Source organism: Cupressus sempervirens, chromosome 9 (assembly GCF_028749045.1).
Source record: "Cupressus sempervirens isolate cs-2001-9-10 chromosome 9, ASM2874904v1, whole genome shotgun sequence".
Classification (NCBI taxonomy): domain Eukaryota; kingdom Viridiplantae; phylum Streptophyta; class Pinopsida; order Cupressales; family Cupressaceae; genus Cupressus; species Cupressus sempervirens.
The window spans coordinates 186,263,099-186,289,423 of record NC_143126.1 but is presented as its reverse complement, the minus strand read 5'-3'; the positions used below and the strand labels follow the sequence as shown (position 1 = coordinate 186,289,423).

At 33.9% G+C, this 26,325-nt stretch overlaps 2 pseudogenes; both read right to left on the bottom strand.

The window, feature by feature from the left end:
- Nucleotides 1–21,370: 21,370 nt before the first annotated feature.
- Nucleotides 21,371–21,999, bottom strand: LOC149538098 (glycine dehydrogenase (decarboxylating), mitochondrial pseudogene; annotated as a pseudogene).
- A 22-nt stretch (nt 22,000–22,021) lies between these two features.
- On the bottom strand, nt 22,022–26,017 carry LOC149538097 (glycine dehydrogenase (decarboxylating), mitochondrial pseudogene; annotated as a pseudogene).
- Between the last annotated feature and the right edge of the window lie 308 nt (nt 26,018–26,325).

Genomic DNA, 26,325 nt, shown 5'->3' with positions numbered 1-26,325 from the left:
CTATACAATATTCAATAAAAATAAATCAAACCAAATGTAAACACTAGATATTGATGTTACAAATCCAACACAGAAAGAATTACTTCATTATCATTTCTAGAAAAAAAGTTATGTGTGTCAAACGGACTATCACTCTTTAAAATATTGAATTTTATTATGTACCACTTTTCAGAGGAGATAAAAAAAATTGACATAAATATTTTTTTTTTTAGATTAAAAAATATAGTTACAAAGTAGGAACAAAGTACTCAAAATCACTAGTTTATGTCATCTTGAAATTATTTATAATTTTGGAGATATAGTCACTTGAACGTGACGTTTGTTGCAAAAATATTGATTTTAGTGTCAAAATTGGTCAAAAAGTGGAACCCATTATTGTGGGATCACCTATAGATAGGGAGAAAGGTTCTTAAGAACTTAGTATTAACAATATCCTCATCCAGTTGACCATTCAAGCATCTTATTGCACTTACCACTTCATTTATTCTTGCACCATACTAAGCAGCATTCTCATTTTCCTGCATTTTCATGTCGTCAAACTTTCCTCTGAGACTTTCTCTTTTTGCTCTTTGTACATATTGATCTCCTCCATAGATGTCTGATAGAGCTTTCCACATTTTGATTGCAGTGTCACATCCTTTGATATCATCAAATTCAACATGGCTGAGTGCAGATGCAATTTCCAGCATTGTCTGATTGTGTTCTTGTTTGTTTTTCATGTCTTCTGCAGTAGGAGCACCTGTTGGATCTACATGTTTAGTGACAATTGAATTTTGGGCATAATCTCCTATGGATCCAAGATGTAGCTTCATCAAAATTTTCCATGTAACAAAGTTGTCTTTTTTGAGCTTGGGAACTTCTCTTTTTGGCATTTTGATCTTTTCTGCTAGTAGTCCCTTTAAACTGAATCAGCAGTCAGGCTCTGATACCAATTGTTAGAATTCTTTAGAATAACTGAGAGGGGGGGTGAATCAGGTATTCAAGTTCCAAATGCCCTATTAATACTTTTTACTACTTTTAATAAATCCATACCCTTTTCATCTGTTCGAACTTAAATAAATCATATAAGCAAGTTATAGTAAATCAACATGCAAAGATAGAACATTCAAGATCAACACATGACACAATGATTTATGTGGAAACCCAATTTGGGAAAAACCACCAGTAACATGCTACTTGAATCTCACTCTTCTAAAGTGATGCCCTATTAAAAGCCTGCCCTGTTAAAGGCTTACAACACACTGCTAAATGTGACCTTGTTAGAGGATTTCACCAAACTGTTAGGAATGAGCCTAGTTAAAGGTCTTTAGAACATTCACTTGGAATGTCACCCTATTAAAGGATTTTTCTAATGGCTGTTAAACCAACCTAAGTCCATAGGATTTAGACTTACAGTTACAATTGCTAGAAAGTAACAATAATGGTCTTTTGACCTGATATAACTTACAACATACTTTGCAAATTCCAAATCACACTTTTAGTTCAATCCTTATGCTTGGCTTTAATCTCTTTAGCTCTGACTTCTTGTCTTCCTCTCAAGCTTCTTCTCCTTGAGTCTTCTAACTCATTCTGCCAATGCAATCATCTTTGTGGTCATCTATACAAATAGAATTTTTGTGCTATCTTCTCCTAGGCACATTCTTCAGCATTTCATGCTTTTATGCTTGACCACTGTCTCTCTTTCCTTCTATCCCCTCTCACTCTCTTTTTTTTCTCATTAACTTATGTCTTCTTATATAGAAGTTTGATTTGCCTTTACCACTCAATTCTCCCTCTTCAGTTTTAGGGTTTCAAAATGGATTAGGTAGGATACAATGTATCTACCCCATATCTTGTTTTCTTCTTGAAACTTTGCCAGTTGTATCTTAAAAATGTTCTACATGGTGTTTTGTGCCACCAACTCATCATTCTTATCTTCCTTTTAATTCACAAATTTCTAGATAACAACCTTGTCGGCTTAGATCTGGCAAATCTTCGATTTCCTAAATAATGCAGCAACTCAGCATTATTGAGTTACTGGTGCTCGGCACCTCTATGTTACTCGGCACCTATACCAGCTCGGCACTTGAACTTGCTTAGCACTTGAACTTACTCGACACTTGAACTTACTCGACACTTGAACTTACTCAGCACTTGATTCTACTCGGCACCACTCGACATCTGAAGTTTACTCAGCATTAACTAGAACTTCCTCGACTCTTACTAGCTTGCTCGGCTCCTTCTCTCTAATGAACTTAGTTTGAGCTTTACAAAAGACTTAGCTAAAACCTTAAATCTTTGATATGTTTCAGTGTGCCCATTCTTTGTAGTATGTCATCAAATACATTCTTTCATCAATGGCTTAGCTGATCGTTGTACTTCATTACAACATCATAACTTCAACCTTTCTCTAGGTATTTTAGTTACATCTTATTAATTGCCTCCACCTTGGCAATCCACTAATTGATAGTATTTGGATCACTAAAGCAATTGTCATCCCTGCAAGTAGCAAGTTTGACATCAATGACAAAACAATGATTGAGGACATTCTTTACTAGTTCCATATTTTATTCCAACAATCTCCCTCAACTTTTCTTATAATTATTTCAATCATTTCCAATAGGTATAATATCTAATAAATTCCATCAGACTCTAGTAGATATTATTTACTAAGAATACACCTTAGTTATGTAGATCTGGAAGTGTGGATAACTTTATTAAAACTTGATCATTGATTTAATCTCATTTGTTGGTGACAACATAGTTGGCTTGCATATTCTATCTAACCTATGAAATCAATGAATTAAAGATAATCAAGTTTTCTTACTATGTAATATTCTAGTAATTGTTATAAATTTGATTCTACATTCCAATTTGCTAAAATGTATTCACATTCATTTTAAATGTGCAAATTGTATTACTAAGTAAAATGAGATTCTATAAGGTGTGTAGTTACTCATCATTTCTTTGAACAAGATTATGGTGCAATTTTTTACCTTATTTTCTAGATTTTGACTCTATTTATGATAAGATAGTATGTCAAGTCTTTTTCTATTTGTAAATTCTAGAAATAGTTCTAAGATATAATATAACTAATTTTATTTGTGTATTTTATTAGAATTAGTATTAAATCTATACTCAATATTGACTTATCAGAGGATGAAGCTAGCTTAATTGAATTAGATATTTCTTTGGCACATACAATATCTAATAAATTGTATTAGAATCTAGTAGACATTGTTAACAAGGAATAAAACTCAATGTTGTAGATCTTAAATTGTAGAGAACTTTATTCGAATTTGTTCATTAGATTAATCTTATTTGTTAGTCATTGACCCTAGGGACTTGGATAATTAATTATAATTATCAAAAAATAAAATGACATAGGATTACCTACCATCATCTTAGTTAGTTTTATCTCTCAAGTTTGTCAATACAAGAAACTCTCATTTCTATATTTGATTAAATCAAGTTGAATGAATATGCACATTATTAATCATATTGACCCGCTATATATTACATCCATTGATGAAAACTATTATTCTTTATTTTCTAACCTATATTAGATTATTTAAATTTTTACATATCTTGTGAGCTTGAATGATTTAGTGACTCTAATATTACATTTCCAAGAATAATTTATAGTTATTTCTACATCATCAACTAAACTCACTGGTCACATCATCATCTCACTAAACATTGGTTTTTATTAGCATGTCATATATTAAACCTTTGATATAAAACTTATGAACTGTAATTAAGAAGAATAAGATAAATCTTATCAACATTTCTAAGAGATTCTTATTGTTATGAGAAGGTTAATCTTCAGTGACACACTTTATACTTCTAGATATCTCTAAAATATTTTTTTTATATTGATTAAATGTGAGCCACTCATATGTTGCCTCTATATGGGTTTAATTTCACATAAAGCATGAATAAAAATATTTATGACCTCAAAATCATCAACTTGAGCTTAAGCCTTAAAATTAAAATTAACTTTTGGGTAGAAAGTGCATAAAAAATGTGAACGGAATTGGACTACAACACAATAAGTGGTCAAATTTTTAAAGAAACTTATAATCTTCTTATCAAATAATTAGAGGTTTCATACTTCAAGCTTACTAGTTCTTCTAATTGAAGATTTGATGGCCATAAAGAAAATTGGATAAACAACTATTACCTAGAAATCAAAGAAACAAATAGTTCATATTGACTCTAGGAATGAACAAGAATATGCAAATTTTTTTTCAGGCAATAAAAGAAAACATATGTGGCTAATTCTTTGATCACTTACTCATGAAATTAATGTCTTTAACATATTTAATTTTATAAATAAAACCGCAAATCAATCAAACAAGAATCTTAGATTTGATTACGGAACCAAGCATATCAACATCAAATATCACTTCATCTTGACATCATGTTGAGGCCAACTCCTACATTTGAAACATCCCAAAATGTTATTTTCATTGTTTTTCAATTGTCTAATAATTTATTTTATCTCTATGACTTGAGGTGGTTATCTAGCAGTCTATATTATTTTGTAAATGTGTCAAAACTTCTTTTCTTATTTCTTTTATAAAAGGGAAACTAATACATTGGGCTAATGATTCTAAAGTCTTCTATCAATACATTTAGCTTTATTATTCTAACTAATCTCTATGTATACAAAGGAAAATTCTTAGCCTGTAAGATACATTTTTATATTACAAATCTCATAGAAAAATTAAAATATCAATCAAAAAGAATTTCAAATTATTTTTATATTTCCACTTTTGACCTTAATATAGTTTTATCACTACAAATTAGTAGTCATTTTTATAATTTGATTTTAAACTCAAAATGGTTAAAATGTACATTCACAATAGTTTTAAATCTGCAAATTGTAATAATTAAGAAAGATTGCGTGTATAGTTGTAAATTTTTGTTTTTGATATATTAAAAAGTAGCCATAATGTAGGTTGTTCCATGCTAGAGAACAACTAATAGTCACACCTTGATGATTCAACTTAAATGTTATCAATAAGAAAAAAGATCTAAGTTATTCTTACTAAAAATATTAGAATAAACAACCATATTACTATAAAGTCTAAGATAAAAATATATTGGCATCGTATTACAAGTGCTTCTATGTAACCAACAGTGATCTAGCTTAATCAAAATTTCTTTGCAAGACACGAAGGTCACAATAAACCATATCATATAACATAAAACTAAATGAAAAAAGAGCATATGGGTTGGCTCCCCTCTTTATCATCTTGGTCTTCCTTAGCTAGTTTTTTTCCCTACTCTTTCACATGCTTGTCCAACAAGATCTTGAGCTAGTCATCTAGTATAGGGACTTCTGGTAATCAATAAGATCATGCATAGAATTATCCAATCTATCCATCCTATTTTTTCTTTTATCCTCTTCATGATGATGACTCCCCATCTTCCCTCACCCATAGAACCCATGTCACCTTCTCTGAGCTCAATCACCAAACCCTCAATTTTCATCGTCATTCTATTATTGCACGACAAAACTTGAAAGCAGAGTCCATTTAAAATTATATAATAGTGAATCATATCTTTGAAATAATCTATTCCCATATTATGATCACAAGGCATCACATTTTCCAACTTTCATCCTATCTTTGCATGTATGAATGATATGTTCCCCATTGTGGCTAAGATATACCATCTATACCCCCTTCGTGAAGAGTGACACACAAGGGAATTTCTATTATTGTCTTTCAACATGCCCATCATTGGTGACTATAATACTCTAACATGATCCTTGGGGATCATCCTCTCACCATAATCATAAATATTTATGGCATGAATTCCCTAAAGAGAAATAATCTCAAAATATTTTCTATCATTAAAAAATTTACATCACTCAACCCAAAGAATGTCATGCTCTTCTTGGGTAGTGATAATTTTCCATCTATTTTACTTCTTCAACTATGCTATAATGAATTTCTTCACTATCCAACATACATTGTGTGGATAGTGGAGTCCAATTGATTTCATCCCACTCTTTTATTTCCTCAAAACTATGGCCCATTTAAGCAAGGTCATCTGCCACATCATTGCCTTCATAGTACATGTGGCTCACATGGACCTTATGAAGCCCATTCATCAACTTGCAAATTTCCTAAATGGTCAACTTAATCTTCCAGGTGCTACTTCCATCTCCCTTAACAACTTCTATTATTAACAATGAATCACCCTTGATAGTCAACCTATTAATTCTTATTTCTTATGCTATCTTCATACCCCATAGAAGGGCCAAGGCTTTTGTTTCATTATTTGATCCCTTTCAATAGTTTCCCACATAGATCACCACCAATTTTCTTGTACTATCCCATATAATCCCACCAACTGCAATCCTTCTAGCAATGGCCAAGCCATAAAAGATAAGTTCCATCCATCAATTCAGGGGTTGCCACACCACTTTTCCTCTGGTATCGACCTTTGATATATTTAATCTCACCACCTTCATGGTGAAGTCCTGTGAAGCAACCCATTTAATATTGTGACCACTCTAAGGGTTTGGGAGAGGTTTCCAATACTAGATATCACTACATTTCTTCAAGATCTTTGTTAATTGAATAACCACCACCAAGAAGGGAGTGACTTTATCCCAAAAGATGTAGTTATTTTGTCCCTTCCAAATTTTTCAACACATGAAAGTGGGGGTGAATTTCTAGAAGGTTTAAAGAAAGGGGTGGTTTGAAGGGCCTTTCCAGTCAACAAACTGATGGATATTCCTATAAAAAATACCACTGAATCTCCCATTTAGAGAGATCTCCATACAAAATCCCTAAGCATATGGAGAATTTATGATAAGGTGTTGGATGAATTCTACACCATTATAACAAAACAAACAACAATTAGCTAGTTGGAAGCCTTTCTTTTGAAGGTTATAAATGGTGCTTGTACAGTCCCATGAAAATCTGTTCACCAAAGCAAATCAATTTTTGGTAGGATCCATAGAAGCCAATCATGCTTCTAATCCCTTAGTACTTCACCTCCTAGTATGCAACAATTATAAGAAGATTTCACTATGAACTCTCCTAAGGGGGTCAAGTTCCAAACTAAGGAGATATAGTTCCAAACTATACCATCAAACTATCTAGAGCAAGTCTTTTCCATTGGTTATCAAGTGTGATATAGTTCCAAACTATACCATCAAACTATCTAGAGCAATACTCTCTAGATGGTTGGAACTTGGTATAGGTGATGGGACCTCCGTCAAGAAAATGATCCTCCTAGAAGTCAATGATTGCACCATCCCATAAGTCTTAATGTATACATTCTTTCAAATTTTTTGGGTTAGTAAAAAAATGGTCCATATTCTTGATCCTGGGGGGAGAGAAGTGCTAAAGAGATTATATGATGAAATGCATCACCCGTCAAGTACTTAGCTCATTCAATATTGCACCAATTACTTGGGAAGCTGACTGATTTCAAACCCACCTTACACAGGAGGGCCTTATTTAAATTTTTGATCATTCTAGTGTTTAGGCCACCCATAGACTAAGGCATAAAGACTTTATCTGAGCTCACCAAGCTTATCTTGGTATTTTTCTTAGTCAACAACCATAGAAAATATCTTTGTGTTTTCTTGGTAATTTCCTTGTATCTTCCTAGTAGTTTAAAAAGGGAGAGAAAGTACACTAGTATGCCTTGAAAAGAGGCTGAGAGGTGCTAGAGTTTCCCTACACTACTCAAAATTTTGCCTCTCTAGGTCACAAGATTTATCTATATGAATTCTATCAATCCATTCCAATACTGGCAAGAAACCTCCTTAATCATGAGTGGGAGAACGAGATAGATTTTAGGTAAATTGACTTCATAGCACTCTAGTATTCTAGTCACATTTCACCTCAGGTCCTCATTCATGTTAAAAATATATACCTTTCTTTTTTATAGTTTATATGTTGGCCCGATACCTCCTCATACTGGTTAAGATGGTTTTTCCAAGACCTTTTTTCATGGATTGAGCATATACCAAATAGGAAGGTGTTGTCAACAAATTACTGCAACACATGTGGAGAAATCAAGGAGGCATGTCTTATGCCCTTTATTTTTCCTTGCTACCCTAAGGCTTTGAAGTATCTTCCCATCACCTTTGCCACAATGATAAAAAAAATAAGGATATAAGGGGTCACCTTCCCAAAGTCCTTCATAGGAGGTAAAAAAATCTCCCTGGGTCCCATTCAACAAAATAGATAACAAGAACATAATAAAAACAACCATGACTATCTTAAAAAAAATTTCTTTGAATCCTAGCTTGCTAAGAATAACTAACAAAAATGTCATCCTTAATTTATTATAGGCCTTAAAAATGTCAAGTTTCAGAGCCATACCTAGGTTCCCACATTTCTCCATAGAGTGGATCACCTCATGGGTAGTACTAATCACATCGAAAACTTGTCTTCCTAGGATAAATCCATTTTGGTAGGGGCCAATGAAATTGTCTAATAGGGTTTTGATGTGATTCATCATTACTTTAGAGATGATATGTAAAGTGTGTTGCAAATTCTTATAGGTCTGAATTCCTCTAGATGCCTCGATTCATTTTCTTTTTATATCATAATAAATTTAGCTCTAGTTGAGCTCCCTCAAAAACTTGTGAGTTCTAGAAAATTTTGTAGAAACATGGAAAATATCATACTTAACAATGTCCTGGAACTCTTTGAAAAATGTATGAGGAAACCCATGAGGCCCCTTGGCATAATATTAGCTCAGGTCTTTATTCGAATGATCATCAATGACCTTCCCAACTAGGTCTTTATTCAAATGATCATCAATGAACTAGTTTTCAATCTTTAAAATAGCATCTTGAGTGTTGGAGATATCCTTAAAATCCTTGGAAACCCACTCCTCCATCCCATTCTCCTTTGAAATCTCATTTCCAATGATGTTCACCAATATGTGTATGGTGCTCCTCTTTTTCTCTTTGAAGTAGATTTGTTGAGGGTCTTATTCTTGTCACCCTCCACTAACCACTGAAGCCTTGATTTTTATTTCTATAAAATTTCCTCCCTATCTAATAACATTTTCCATTAGGCATGATAGGCATTTCCCTCGTGTTTTTCTTCTTGATATGATTCCAAGTTGCCCATCATCTTTGAGAGGTGCAGGGGGTGTTATAGTCTCCCATACACAACATGTTCTCATTCCTCATCCAATCATAAATTTTTATTGCCTCCTCCATTACCAAAATCTTGCCATTAAAAGTGTTGGCGGAACAAAAATTAAATATGTTCCATTTATGAGTTTCAGAGTTAAAGCTAACAATAATGAAATGGGGGTTTAGGTGAACCTCTCTACCTGAGTTATTCTTATCTTTCAAGTTTTTCAATAGAAGAAATATCTAATATCTATATTTGATTAAATCATGTTGATCAAGAATATCCACATCATTGATCATATTGACCCGCTATATATTATGCCCATTGTTGAAAACTATTGTTCTTTCTTGTCTTTAACCTGTATTAGGTTATTTTGGTTTTTGCATATCTTGGGATCTTGAGTTATTTAGTGACTCCAATATTACATTTACAATAATTAAATAGTTATTTCTATATTATCAACTAAAATCAGTGGTCACATCTTCATCTCACTAAACATTGACTTTTATTGGCATCTCATATATTAAATCTGTTACAAATAAATTACAAAGTAGCATTAATCTTCCTTGACACACTTTATACTTCTACATATTTCTAAATATATTTTATTTTGAATAAATATGAGCTACTCATAAGATGCCACTATATTGGTAAAACATGAATAGAAATATTTATGATCTCAAAAGTATACACTGGCTTGAAAGTTTTAATGAAACCATCACATTTCATAGCTCAATCAATTTTATTTATGCCATTTTAAATATGAAAGTCAAATAATTCCACATTCTAATACTTTTTTATTTTTAGAAAATAAATCATGCTATCATTCATTTTATTTCAAGATTAGTTATTTACAAGTTTGAGTGGCTTGTATTTTCTGCACGGTAAATTGTAAAATTTAAATAGAGAATAATGAATTGTAATGATGGTATTTGATATAATTTAATCAATAGTTGATTAAGATTGAAAATTTATCATAAATATTTTTTAAAAAAAAAATTTAAAAATTATAATTAAAAAATTAATTTAATTAAGATTTCACATATAAACATTAGAAAAAATCAAATCTTCAAATTAATTTTAAAAAAAAAGAAATTTCGTTCATTCAAATATTAATCACCAGTTATACACAATGATAATTATAATTATTTTAAGTAATTTTATAATGTTAAAATAATCTTTCATTCGAATGAAGACAAAACTTAATCTTTCTACTACATTAATCCCTCAAAAATATAATATATGCATTAACTTATTACTCGGTCATAAGTTACCACTATAGGGCTCCAATTCCACTTAAACATAGCTAAAAATAATATTTATGGGCTCAAAATCACCCACTTGAACCTAAACCTAATTTTTTTTCATCAATGAACGAAGCCCACTTTGCATAATCCCTTAATAAATTTCATCATTTAGATATGAAAGTCAAATAATTTCATATATATATTTTATTATTATTTTAAATAAACATAAACATATGATAACCTTTTCTTTCATTTGAAGATTTTTTATAGATATTTATAGATAATTTATTAATAGCATATTTTTAAAATTTTAATTTAATTCAATCTTTCAAGGCACATTTCAAACTTTTAGATCTCTTTTTGAATTATGTTTATTTATTAAAGGATCAAGGTAGATACACTACATTAGGTATTTCTTTGGTATGCATAGTATCTAATAAATTACATCAAATTCTAGTAGACATTGTCTATTAGGAATACACCTCAATTTTGTAGATCTTGAATAAAACTTGATCATTGATTTAATCTCATTTTTTGGGCCAATATATTTAGCTTGTATATTCTATATAAAATATGAAATCAATGAATTGAAGATGATCTAGTTTTCTCACTAGAATGTTCTAGTGGTTTTTATAAATTCAATTCCACATTCCAAATCGCTAAAATGTATTCACAAAGTTTTATATCTACAAATTGTATTATTAAGAAAAATTGAGATTCTACAAGGTGCGCAATTATACTTCATTTCTTTGAGCAAGATTATAGTGCAAGTTATTGTTATTTTCTAGATTTTGACTCCGCTTTTGTTAAGATAGCATTTAAAGTCCATTTCCTTTTGTAAATTTGAGAAATAGTTCCGACATATAAAATATCTAAGTTTTTTTGGGTATTTTATTAGTACTAGTTTAAGAAAAAATAATGAATCTTTTAGGATGTCTAGATTGGAGTCATGCATTTTTTATGTAAGATTTCCCAATCTCTTTAGGAAACTATTCAAGATAAGTGTAAGTTAGATGGAGGTATGGATCATGATGATCTTCCTATTTGCACTCACATTAACTTTCATTTTTAGAATGAGTTCTATGAGGCTATAGGTTAGTAGTGTCATAATCTCCCAAACCATCCCAACCATCAGGGGAAGAGTTGGGTAAATTGTGTGGTTCATTGGTCACTTCCTCCACATGTAGTTCTTACAGTCAACATTGATGGTTATTCTCAGGAAATCCAAATCTGCTACCCTTAGATCTATCTCATGAGTTAAATGACATTGTTGCTTAGGATAGAGCTCCTTGTTGAGCTCTCCTTTTTGTTTCTCTTTTTGTTTTAATAATTTTTACCCCTTGTGTAGTAATTATTATTAGCTTGAAATTTATACTCTCATGCTTGATGATATTGACCTATTAGATGAAGAAGCTAGCTAAAGTAAATTAGATATTTCTTTAGTATGTGCAATATCTAATAAATTGCATCTGAATCTAGTAGATATTGTTTACAAGGAATACAACTCAGTTTTGTAGATCTTAAAGTGTAGAGAAATTTATTACAATATGATCATTGGTTTAATCTTATTTTTTGGTATTTGACACAAGGGACTTGGATAATTAATTATAATAATAATAAATGACATTGGATTACTTATCTTTCAAAATTTTCAATAGAAGAAATCTCTGATATCTATATTTGATTAAATCACGTTGATCAAGAATATCCACATCATTGATCATATTGACTCACTATATATCTTATAAACTTATAATCTTATAAACTTTAATCAAAATGAGATAAATCTTATAAACTTTTCTACTAGACTCTTATTGTTGTGAGTAGGTTAATCTTCCTTGACACAATTTATACTTCTACATATCTCTAAATATATTTGATTTTGAATAAATGTGATCTACTCATAAGTTGCCACTATATTGGTAAAGCATGAATAGAAATATTTATGACCTCAAAAGTATACACTAGCCTAGAATTTGTAATGAAACCATCACATTTCTAACTCAATCAATACTAAAAATATAGAAAATAAAATCAAAGCATTAAATTAATAATAAAAATATGAAATTTCATTTGTTGAAATATTAATCACTAGCTATGCACAATGATAATTATAATTATAATTATTTTAAGTAAGTTTATAATGTTAAAATAATATTTCACTTGAATGAAAATAAAACTTAATCTTTCTTCCACATTAATCCCTCAAAAATATAATATACCTATCAAAATATGACTTAGTAATATTTTCCTTTAGATTCTCACTACCAAAGATAAACTTCTTTTGGTGGATGACTTTGGATGGGACTATCCTCACTATGGGTAACCTCCAAACAAGAGGATGTGAACTTACTAACTACTGCATTTTATGTCTCGAGGATGTTTAATCAATTCCACACATTCTTATCCACTACCATTTCACCACAGATGTTTGGAGCAAAGTCCTTGCCTAATGAGAGGTCCATTGGTGTGTAAATAGTGAGTTCTAAAAAAAAATTCAATGGGACAGTCCATTTTCCCACCCTTACCTCAAAAACTTATGGTCTATTCTTCCCTAATATGTATCATGGAAAATATGGAAGGAACCAAACAATATAATTTTTAGGGAACAAGCCACTACCAGCTCAGGGGTGGCCCGTTAGGTTATCATACTCCTAAAAGAATGTAGTGGGATCTGGTGGTGGAAGCCCCCACCAAACACCTTGGGCATAATTGATACGAAATGGGCTTTTTCTTGGGATGTTAGCTCAATAGTTGCATAATTCAACAATTCCAAAGTCATGGCTAGAAAGAAGATGGTGTGCCTCACCCTCGCCCCCCCACCCCCCTGAGTCCTCAATCAAACTCAATTTTGATGGTTTTGCCATGATGGGTAGCACCATGGTGGCAAGTGTCCTTTGCAACAATATATGAAATCTAGTGGTTCCATATAGTGGAAGATGTGGAGGGGGCTTAAACAATGAAGTAGAAGCCTTGGTGCTCCTATGGGTTTTAAGAATTGTGAGAGCTGCTAAGGGAGAGGGTTGGAGTAGCTGGTTGATCAAAGTAATAATTGATGAAATCCAAAGGTTGATGGAAGAATTCCATGAACTCCACGTGGATCACATATATCACAAAGAGAATGTTGTGGTAGATGAGATGGAAAAATTTAGCCAAGTGTCACATAGTTAATAGTTATGATGGAAAGGGAGCATACTTAAAATAATGCCATATGAATCTTCAACCTAGGTGGTAGGCCTTAAATTATCTGCATGGGTGGGAGGAAAAATCTCTTCATAAAGGGATCATTTAGCAAGATCGTATGATGATTCACATTAATGATGCAATTGTTGTGAGCTTTAAGTATTGCCAAAAAATATGTAGAGGGTAGATTTGTCGAGATGTAAAAAAAATGTCAAGTAATGATAAAAATGACAAGTTGTTAAATTCCTAGTCGAGCTACAATTGGTGAGAGTCATTTATGGATAGAAAGGGATGGCTAACACATGTCGCTAAGGGTAGTTCTTTGGTTTTCAGGAAATCTTGCAGACTTATGATGGTTAAGCACTTGCTTTTCCTTTTAATCTTTGATGCTTTTTATTTAATATTCAATAACTGTCAAACCTCCAACAAGGCTATGTCAGAAAATTATGAAGAGTTGGTGGTTGATCTGGGTGATGACATGGGCACTTGTGATCATATTGAACCCATGGGAGTGGAGGCTTTCATCCATAACAGCAAAGCAGTGATGGTTTATTTGTGGGAGGGTGTCCTTTTACCGTTTATAAAAGGAATGATGAAACATGATGAGAATATCTTTATGCAGCTCTTTAATTTGTGGAAGGATAGGAAAGTGACTATTAATGGGGTGGATTTTGAAATCTCAGAGAAAATCATTGTGAAGTTTGGAGAGCTTTCTATGGATGGAGAAAACTAGTGTAGGTAGGCCAAGGTTAATGAGGAAACTAGTCTTTGGAAATTCTTCGAATTCAAGGAGGAACTGATGGGAGTGCATGGTAGGTTTTCAAGGGAAGGACTTCCTAAACCTTGGGATGTTATCTATTATGCTATTATGAGGTACATTACCCTTGAGAATTAGTTCCAGGTACTCTATTATTACTATTTCCCCATTCTTAATCATTTCAAAAACCTAGACCATATTTTCTTCCCATTTATTTTGTTGCATTCTATGGAAGATTGTATTTATAAGGCTAGGGAGAAAAATGAGGAGGGTAAAACCTTCTACCTCATCCACCAGGGGCTCACACTAGTACAAAAATAACAATATATTCCTAAATAAACTACTAAAAATTGTAGATATCTGAGTAATTTTGATCACATGACCAATGGTAGTTTATTGCCAGACATTTATCTCCCAACCAAATTTATGACTAAACTATTTTAATCATTTATTAGGTCATTGATTTAGTAATTTATTGGTGTTACTTGGTAGTTTATATGGTAGTTTTTTGGGTAGTATATTTGATAGTTGATTTAGTAGTATATTTGGTATTTTTTGGGTAGTATATATGGTAGTTTATTTGGTAGTATATATGGTGGTATAATTAGTTATATTAGGGCACGATGGAATTGAACCACCACCCTCCTACTTGTAAAGTAGGTGCTCTTCCATTGAGCTAGTACCCTTTAAAAAATAATGCAAAAAATTGACAAAGTTGTCTTCCCAACATTGAATCTACCATGATCATGGTCACTGTAACATGAAATACTCTTCTCAAAGAACACAAATTTTAGTTATTATGAAAAACAATAATCTAAATCTTTATTAATAACAATTCAACAATTTTAAATTCTTTTATTCAAGCATTTTAAAATTATATTTCATGACAATTACATTTTTCTAAATTATTGTAGTGATAGACTCTTAGAAAATATAATTTGGACCATTTTGACAACACACAAGTATTGTTTCTTGTGCTAACATCTTAGAAAAAGATACAAATGATTATGTAATTTATGCCAAGAAAATAGACCTTTGCATTAAATAAAAACATCAAACCCCATTAAAAAATCACATCTATTAAACATTATGAAACACAATCAATTGAAATAGTCACTTTTTAACATATGGAGGTGCCAAAGGTTCAAATATTTCCTCTTCCTTATGCTCAAGTGGGTGCTAAAAGTGTTCATTACACTTGATGTTGAAATTTACTAAACCTTAGTCTACAAAAAATATAAAAATAGGAATTTGATTAAAATAAGGCACATGAAAAGAAAGTTTTTATCAATGATCTATAATTAAGTTATTCCTAGTAATAGGGAAAGTGGTGCCAATTCATAAATGTAACAAAGAACTAAATAATATGTTTATGATGAATTGCTTTAAAAAAACCTATAAAAAATGAAATAATGGACTAGTAAAGTCTAGTCGGCAATGCTTATGCTTCACCTGTTGATAACCCCAATTATAGGATAAGCCCCAGAACCATACAATGATGGATCCTGAGATGGTTGATCATAACCATGAACTTCATATACTTGACCATAGTGTAATGTCCCCTTTTCAAAGCTAACACTAGTACATTTGAGACCATTTTTCGACCATTATTGGTGGAAAATTCGACCCAAATTTTGACCAAACTTTGACCAATTTTGACCAACCCATTGGTCAAAATTTTTTCGGTCAAAATTTTGACCAACCTTCTGGTTGGTTGAAATTTTGACCAATACATTGGTCGAAAAACCTCCATAGCCATGGTGCAAGTTCTGCTTGGAATTGGTTGAAATTTTGACCAATGAAGGTCAAAAATTTCGACCAATAAAGGTAGAAATTTTGATCAATGAAGGTCAAAAATTTTGACCAATGAAGGTAGAAATTTTGACCAATGAAGGTCAAAAATTTTGACCAATGAAGGTAGAAATTTCTACCAACAGGTAGGTGTAAATTTTTTTTCAAGCATTCTATAAAATAGTCACATGCCTTGCATATGATATGACATTTTGCATGCATCCTGCACTCTCTCATCCGACTGATGATGGATTACGGAGAGTGATCTGAAACCATGATGCTAAAAAACACACACAATCAAATCCAAAACGAACTTGCATTACAAATGGATTGTGGAAATCTGATATTGTTAATTTTGCATGCATGTGTACTAGGACAAATATATGTTTAAGTTGTGATTGTCCTGGTAGACATGCATGCAATTTTACCAATATCAGATTTTGATAATCCATTTGTAGTGCAAGTTCATTTTGGATTTGATTGTGTGTTTTTTAGCATCATGGTTTCAAATCACTCTACGTAATCCATCATTAGCCAGATGAGAGAGAGTGCAGGATGCATGCAAAATGTCATATCATACGCAAGGCATGTGAACTGTTTTATAGAATGCCTGAAAAACACTGACAGTAAATAATATGAAAAATATATAATTAGTTATATGAGTGAGACAAATCATGTACCAGTGAGTTGGTCAAATTTGGTCGAAAATTGGGTCAAAAATTTGATCAATGAAGGTCGAAAAATGAACCCAAATGCACTAGTGCAAGTATGCTCACCAAGTTGACTCTTTGAGTTCGGTCATCAGGTCACCCCACCAAAGTGCCTCATCAAGGTCAATCTTTAGGTCCGCTCATCAAGCTTGCTCACCAAGTCAGCTCGCCATGTCATGTCTCTAAGTGGCCTCACTAAGTCGGCTCACCAACTTGCCCCACCAAGTTGCCACTTTAAGCCCACTCACCATGTTAGATCGCCAGGCCGACTCCCCAAGTCAACTCGCCAAGCTAACAATTGAAGTACACTCACCAAGTCGACTCTCTAAGTTCGCTCACCAAGTCTGCCCCCTAGGCCAACTCTCCAAGTCAACTCACTAAGTCACCCCCACCCAGTCACCTCAACGAGTTGACTCATTAAGTTAGATCACGAAGTTGACTCACCCAGTGGTTTTACCACCTTGCCCCAACAAGTGGGCTCACTAAGTGTGCTTACGAAGTTGCTCCATAGAGTTGCTTCTCTAAGCTTGCTCACCATGTAAACTCACTTGGTCGGCACACCAAGTTGACACTTTAAGTTTTCTCATCAAGTCACCCAATCAAAGCACCTCATCAAGGTCTAGTCTTTAAGTACACTTAGTAGGTCAGCTCACCAAGTATATCTCGCGAAGTTGCCTCACCAAGTGGCCTCGATAAGTTAGCTCACTAACTTGCACCACCAAGTCGCCACTTTAAGTCGACTCGCCATATCAGCTTGCCAGGTTGACTCCAATAGTCAGCTCGCCAAGCTGACAATTCAAGTACACTCACCAAGTCAACTCTTTAAGTTCTCTCGCCAAGTCCACCCCTAGGTCAACTCTCCAGGTTAGCCCACCAAGTCACCCCCATCGAGTCACCTCAACGAGTTGACTCTTTAAGTCAGCTCACCAAATCTACTATTCAAGTACGCACGCTAGGTCAGCTCACCAAGCCCACCAAGTCATGTCACCAAGTCGATTGTTTGAGTACAATCACAAAGTTGACTCTTTAAGGTCAGCTTGCCAAGCTAGCCCATCGATTCATGTCACCAAGTCGCCTCACCAAGTCGGCTCGGCCACATGTCCCACCAAGTCCCCAAGTCTACTCGCCAAGCCGACAATTCAAGTGCGCTCACCAAGTCGACTCTTTAAGTTTTCTCACCAAGCCCATCCCCTAGGTCAACTCTCCAGGTCAACTCACCAAGTCACTCTCACCTAGTCACCTCAATGAGTTGATTCTTTCAATCAGCTCACCAAGTCTACTGTTCAAGTATGCACGCCAGGTCGGCTCGCCAAGCCAGCCCACCAAGTCATGTCACCAAGTTGACTGTTCGAGTACGCTCACAAAGCTGACTCTTTAAGTTCGCTCATCAAGTCACCCCACCAAAGAACCTCATCAAGGTCAGTCTTTAAGTCAGCTCACCAAGTTAGCTCGCCAAGTCGCCACACGAAGTTGACTCACCTCTCGCCTCACCAAGTGGACTCGCTAAGTTAGCTCACCAACTTTCCCACCAAGTCGACTATTCAAATATGCTCGCCAAGTTGACTCTTTGAGTTTGGTCATCAAGTCACCCCACCAAAGTGCCTCATCAAGGTCAGTCTTTAGGTCCGCTCATCGAGCTTGCTCACCAAGTCAGCTCGCCATGCCGTGTCTCTAAGTGGCCTTGCTAAGTCGGCTCACCAACTTGCCCCACCAAGTTGCCACTTTAAGCCCACTCACCATGTTAGATCACCAGGCCAGCTCCCCAAGTCAGCTTGCCAAGCTGACAATTGAAGTACGCTTACCAAGTCTATTTCTGATTCATTGTCTATAGCTTAAAACAAGAATACATCTACTAAACAAAATACAAATCACTCAACAAATTTGAATGTGGTAGAAGAGTGATCAACAACACAGTGAATCGAGTCTATAGGTTTGTGGCATTGATGACACTTGCTGGTTTGAGAAGAGATTCAAAAGGAGGCCTAGTTGAGGATGCATTTCAATAGCAAGCAAGAGCGAAGACATGATGCATGCATCACTCTGATGAAAAGACTGGCAACGAATAACATGCAAACATATGCTTATTTTATAAACTTCAATGAAATCTATTTTCTCCTGATCAGATCAAAAGACTGCAAGACATCACTCAAGGCATTCACATCATGATCTTAGCCAAATTACAGGAAGTCATTGTAATCAAATTACTTTCTTTCAATATAATGGGAGGAATCTCCTTTCACAACAATTCACCAAAAATAAAAAACTCAAAACATGTAGAAACCAAAAAGTAGAGAATTCCATTTAAAGAACTTTTTCAGTGTGCTGAAGAAAGCTGGTAGGAAATACGATACAGAACTAGATTAAACATATACCCACCATTTTAATCTCAGACAAGACATCCGCTGAATTGTTATCCTATTTTAAAACAAAATCAAGATTCATGAAACTACCAATTTAAAAGGTTCATAGTGCATTCTATCCATTAAGAAAAGTGCAACTTGAGATAAAATTGTTTGAAAAGTAACCTTCCAGAACACGTGTAAAATGAAACGTACACTTTCTGCCAAGTTTGGATCAGGGATGTTCTACTTCTAGATGAAGAGGTTCTGTAAGTCTAAAATAAAACTACAGCTCCAAAATCAATGACAATTTTTCTGTTTATAGTGTTATTGTTGCCACAAACATAGGAAAGATACATAAGAATATGCCCACTATTTAGAAACATCAAACAGTAAGACACGAGATCTTGAAGGGAAAAGAAGAGAAGGTTCATAGAATTAAAATTACAATTAACGAAAAAAATCATTTTGGCATATATGTGAAAAAGGAAAACTCGCACAGTCTAAGCCAAGGATAAATTCCATTTTAATATCAGGCTGGGCATAAAATGCATTCACCAAGCACAAATGATTAAATAATATCTGGAGCAAGTCTTGATCTATTTCTCTAAATTTAATAAAATTTGATAAATTTTGAATCCATCATCCAAAGAAGAGTCTTGCTTATCAACATGATGTACTTGGAGATTACCATTATCTCTACTTGTCTGATAAAAATATCTGGCAAGCTTCAGACCCAATAAGAAATAATCATCCCAGGCCTCAGCAATTCTACTAAAAAGATCTCTGTGCGCACACAACAAAGCCAACAAGATAGAAAAGTTCTTTCCAAACACTTTATGGCATAATGTAACAAGGGAAGGAAAGTTTTCCACTATTTCCTCTGGCATTGCAGATACTATGGAGGATGCAAATGTAGTTGCTGCACCATATTTCCTCTCACAATCTATATTCTCTACAAGTGACAGCACTTGGGAAAGAGATCATTGAGCAGTAGGATTGCCTTTTCCCAAAAAGTGAGTATCTATTGATTCCAAACTGGATCTCACTTGCTCTTTGGATAATATGCCTTGGGAAAAATGAAGCAAACTTCTCAATGGACTCCATTCACAAAGAAAATATTTTGAACCATGATTGGATTGATATACTTGATTGCTTTTTGAAAGCAAAGTAGTCACAATTGTGAAAGATAATGACCTTGAATTAGCCTGTGAGAGGAAATATCCACTTGTCAACATAAGGATCTGACTTCAAACTTAGAATGAACTATATGAGGAAGAACAGATACACACTTGAGCCTGCAAAAGAAAGTTCATCACACTGGCCACATAGAATGAAATCATTGTCCAGTGGGCAAGCTTCTGACTTTTGGAACTTGACTCGACAACTTGAAGGCACTTTTGCAAGACATAGATCACAAGAGGGCTAAAATGTGGAGGTGAAAGATCTGCATAATTTTTAATGAGTAAGTTATTAATCAAAAATAAAAGAGTAAATGAATAGACAAGAAACTTTATTATAAAGGCCCAACTAATAATTTTCACTTTTCAGAATGAAATTGTGGTTGGTGTCAGACATCTGTTTTCCATAGTTCATTGTGCATCAGCAACTACTCATCAAAGGCTAAGAAAACCATGTAGTGTTTGGAACTAGGCTGTTATTTTCTTCAAGTCAAAGGGATGAAATCATTTGAAAGAAAAAAATATTTTTTTAATAAAAATATAATTAGTGCTACAGTTAAACCCAAGACAGACAAGTCATTCTATGATTCTAGATATTTTCATATAAAAGAAATGGACAGACATGAAATGGACTATCCACTCTAATTTGTGGAAGCTCCCCTGACAGTGCATTTGAAATATCTGTACATAACTCCAAAATTAAGTTGTGGGATCATATCAATGGTTTTTAGTCAAAATTTTCTCTTGAATAGGGTTGTGAGGATATTTTCTCAGCATTTGGTTCCTAATTTACTCAAGAATTGGGGTCTAATAATATTGTCTTACAAATTTTTTATTTTACAATGGAGTTGTATCTTCTATTTTATTCCTGACTAATAGAAGTTTATCTGACCCTGAGATGATCAAATCCACTTGATAAATGTTAATCTCTCTTTAAGTTTTGCACTATTTTCTATATTAGGAATAAGTCAATTCTTGAACTATCTACAACTATTGATTGCCTTGTGTTTCTTTTTATTCCTGTCAGAGCCTTCATTCAACTCTATCTACCCTGCTTGTCATTCCAAAACATAAGGATTTATAATTTTTTCTCTATACACATTATCTGCCATCAAACTAGTATGTTTAATGTCCATTTTCCCATTCTCAATTTCCATAATCTCCCTTTTTATTGATATTGGTAGAATCATGGTTGAGCCCCATGGTGCTGTTGATATCATATCAAGTGGTTGTGGATTCCCTTTAGGAGTAGTAATTCCATTTATTGGTACCGGAGGTTGTGATGGTAAAAATGGTGCCAAATGCTTCTTTACTCCTATAGGCCCCATACCAGAATGTAGAATGTAGAATGTCTTCTAAAGATTGAGATGGCATACATCCACTCCAATTCAACTCAAGCTAGTTAGTCCAACCTGCACATTCATGTTTGCACCATCCATGTACACTTGACTATCATTGTCATGAATGATTTAACATATCTTATTTAATACCCTCCTCATACAAACCATGCATTGAAGGATAGGTAATCATAAGTGCTACAAGGTTTCCTTATTTTCCTCTACATCCTTCATTTTCTTTAGCAACAGTTCAAACAACAACAATTTTCATTCCACACATTGTAACACTTGCAAGATTCATTCCATGAGTTGAGACAGTAATGATAGAAGTTTTGATGCCCATCTCCCCTTGCTTAACGATAAGCATATAACCTTTACAATATCAAGGAATGGAGCATCCTCAACATTAATAGTTCCTAATATCTTTAATTTACTAATAAATGCTCCTGCCAAACCATGTACACATTCTACATTTTTTTTCAATCCTGCCAGACCATGATGGATTGCATACATAGAAGATATATTGTAATTAATGCCTATATCATGTAGATATTTCTAGTGGAATTATCTTGCCTGATGTGTTGCTCCCTTGTCTACATTTCCATCCTTAGCATAGGATTCCTATGGGAATCCACATTAACTCCAATAATCCTACCAGGCATCATTCATTTTTACTCTTAAGATGTAACCAAGCAATATAAATGAGGGGCCCCCATAGTCCAGGGGGACACCAAATCTTTGAGAAGACCCAAAGATGATATCCACCCCAAATTCCTCAAGAGGCTTCAGTATTGTTAGTGTAGAAAAATCAGAGGCCATGACAACCTTCACACCATTAGCATGAACATTCTTAACAAAATAAGAGTAATCAATAACTTCCCTCTCTATCCTAGGGTGCTGAACAAGCACCCCACAAACATCCTTGGAACTATACTCAAAGTACTTTAGATCAGATTTCATGACATTCAACCCCAACCAACCTACCCTTATATGGCACACATCAAATGTCTAAGGATGAGAGTTACTAAAAATGATAGAAGTCTTCTTATTATCTTTGGTTATATCATTACATATCACAATAGCCTCAAAACTAGTAGTGGCCTCGTCCAAAAGAAAATCATTTGACACGGGAGCCCAGTAAGATCTAATATCATGTTCTAGTGATTCAAAAAAGATTCTAGTATATCATGGAAACCATGTTAGGAGGGGACAAGGGATGACGATGGGGCTGAAACCTACGATAAATTATACTCTATTAAAAGTATTAACTTATTACAAATAGGGATGCACTTGCATTTAGGCACAATGCCTAGAGCTCACTGCTCAATTAAAAAAATGTCTTACTGCCTTACATATATGGACAACAACTCATAGTCCACAAAGTTCTTGATATCATCCTCTTCATGCATGTTCAATTTCATTGAAGCTCATTGAATTCCACTCATTCCTGTTTACAAGATCATCAATGTATGGCTTGCATCCACACACACACCACACACACTTCAGTCATAAAAGATTACATTCATTCATATAATTCATCAACCTTGTAGAAGAAAACAAGGAAATGATTAGAAATATGAAAACATCAGGCAAATAAATAAATTACAACCTTTATCTAATGGCTTCAGTAGAGACTTGAAGCAGGTCATCTCCAAACCAATCTAAGTTCTCTTTATAGAATTCAATTGGGAGACTATCTGCTGCTGGGGTCTTTTCATCATTCGGCTTTTGAATTGCATTTACTATTTCTTATTCTGATACAGTTTAAATATTAATTATTTCTGCAATATCATCTGTAATCTTACTATGAATTATATTTTTTCTTAGATCTCTTGCACTATGTCCTTGAAATGAGAAAGTTATCTTATAGAATAGAGAAAGTTCTTCTCTATCTCTTTAAGATCACTTCACAATTTATTATCAGCTCATACATAGTCAACTTGTTCTAAGACATTCTTAACTTTCATACATCTGAAGAAGAGTTTTGAACTCTTATCGCCATTGTTAGGTCAATTATTGTTAACTTCCTATAGATTTGTCCTCCCTACTCTCAACCATGTTAAAGTCAATCCAAGGGATGTATTGAAGCCCATATATCCATTTCCACAGCTCATTTCTCTCGTAATGTGCAATGGGAGCATAAATTGAGCACCACACAAACTTTTTATTGTCTTCTTCAATAACAATCTAGACAACCCTATTGTAAGGAGAGATTTAATTTCCGATTGCAAATGGTACCCATTTGTTTGATGTTTTCATATTGCAAAGGTGTGAATGGTGGTGTAGGTAAGATTTGAACCTCATAATTATAATTTACATATTTAAAATCAGCACACTAAAAGAATTTTAAATTAAGTACTACCAAAGTAATATACGGATTTTTCAAGGTAAGGTGAAACAAAATGTACCTGATAGGAAGGTCCCTTAGCTTCAGTAAGTGAACCATGTGTGAGTGCTTCTACTAAAAGACATTGATTAACAAAGTGGTAATTTAGGTACGATTCCAGTTCATCCAAATTTGTGTCCAAGACACTCGGATAGTTGAAAGAGCGTTGGGATGCAATGTCTACTGATTTGAATTCAATGCCAACTTCCATATTCATCCACTACATTAACTCAATAGCTGCATTTACACCACCTCCCACCAGATGTGCTCCAATTAGAGCCTCCAAACAGAGCCTCCTAAAAACAAAAGAGAAAGAAACTATGTCAATTTCCATACATAAGAAAAACATGGACACTTGCAAAAACCAAATCAGTATTGACTTGAAAGATTGAAGGTTGTTCCTTATTAACATGTTCCCCATTTTCTTCAACCAGATCTATTAAAAAAAGTGGTCCTCTCAAATTATAAAGGTAAGCAAACAAGCAACAAACCAATTTTGGAGGAAAGCCAACTCAAGCAAAGTTCAACTAGAATATGGATTAGTTGTACAAATTTGTGTCTACAATATTAGTCATATCCACATTTCCGACCACAGTGGAAAAATAAATAAAAGGATTAGGAAGCGGTTGAATACAATTAAATGCTAAAATCCATTGAATCAAATAGAATGGCACATTTAATGAAATGGCTGAAGGGTGTATAAGAGAAGTTGAAAGAAGTGCTAAGTATGCACTTTTATCCTCTACAACACTACAGTAACCTAGGACAATGCCTCCAACCAGATAGAAAATAAATCAATGTTTGATAATGGCTGCATGGACCATAGTGGACAACAATCACAAGTGAATGAGCTCAGATAGGAAGTTCAAATGGGTCAATCATTGAGTTGGATTGTATCAGGAAGAATGAGTACTCCAGTATGCAGATCAGTGATCAAAGGAGAAATTTTTAGACTTTCCCTTAGCTTCCATGGCTAGCCATACCTCATCCAGGGTGGTATCGCTCCATTCTAGGGTTGGCATTAGGTTTGGAGGACACATTCAGAATGGATCAGAACTACAGGGTGGACTAGAATATTTATAATCATTTAGCAATATCAGCTTAGGCACATAGAAGTTAATTTGTATGCAGCTTAAATTAAAACTTTGTGAACATGGACAGTCAATGATGCAGATTTTTTTTGCTGTCTCTTCATCCCCTGGGCCTTTTGTGGTGATTCCTATGGTGGATTCTTTCTAGCATAAGCTCTTCTCTTTGTATTGAACTTTTGGCAAATTAGTCTTTTAACTATTGAATTGGCCTAGTGGGTCATCATATATTGTAACCTGGTCTTTTAGTAATGTATTTCCATTTTTCCTTGTCTTTTTTTCTACAAAAAAAGCATCAAAGCTTAGTTACAAGACTCGAGCTTGGCACTCAAACTCAAAATATTGATAAAACAATGAAATAAAATATTTTATAAGAAATTGAGTCTTTTACTATGCAACCCTCATTTAACCAACTTTAAAGACATAATAAAATAATCAAATAGAAGCTACATTGAATCAGTACCAAAGAAGATTTGAGTTTCGGGAAACAACATTTTCCTATATATACTCTCACGAGTGTTCAAGTATAAAAGCTTGTGGAGTATAAAATCCATGGCATTAAAACAAAAAGCAGAAGTATCCTTAAATGGCAGATTAGAGTTGTAAAGGTGCCTTTTAGTGTCTTAGCCTTTTGGCTTTAGTTTTTAAATTTTTTTCCTATCTCGTGCTCATTTTTCCTAGCTGAATCTTACTATCAAGACTCAGAAAGTCTGCTCATAACCCAAACTCCAATATAATTGCATCAGAGTTATGATTACCATAATACCTGCTTGGTGTGCCACTAGCAATATTTACTCTTCCCTTCAACATGGAAACTTGGATATATTTTTCTGTATGACCTGAGAATGTCACATACTGCATTAGTTGAGTACTTATAGGCTTTGAAATGCCCATTGTTGACTTTGTTAGAGTCCACACGATTATTACAAGGGCTACTGGTGGCCATGTGTATTTAGCTTTTCCCCACTCCTTTAACTTGTCACTATCGAACACCACCCATGCAATCCAAGTAAAGGAACCTCCCAAAATCAGTGTGAGGAGAGAGGGAAAGAAAATTTCAATCCACAAAGCATTTTTATTCTTAGAGAAATCATTGGCCCAAGCACTGACTGAGGATTCAAGTGTTACACAAAAGAAAACAATCCAAAAGAAAACCCTTACACAGCTCTAGCTCCTTCGCACACTCAAACATCAATGAAATC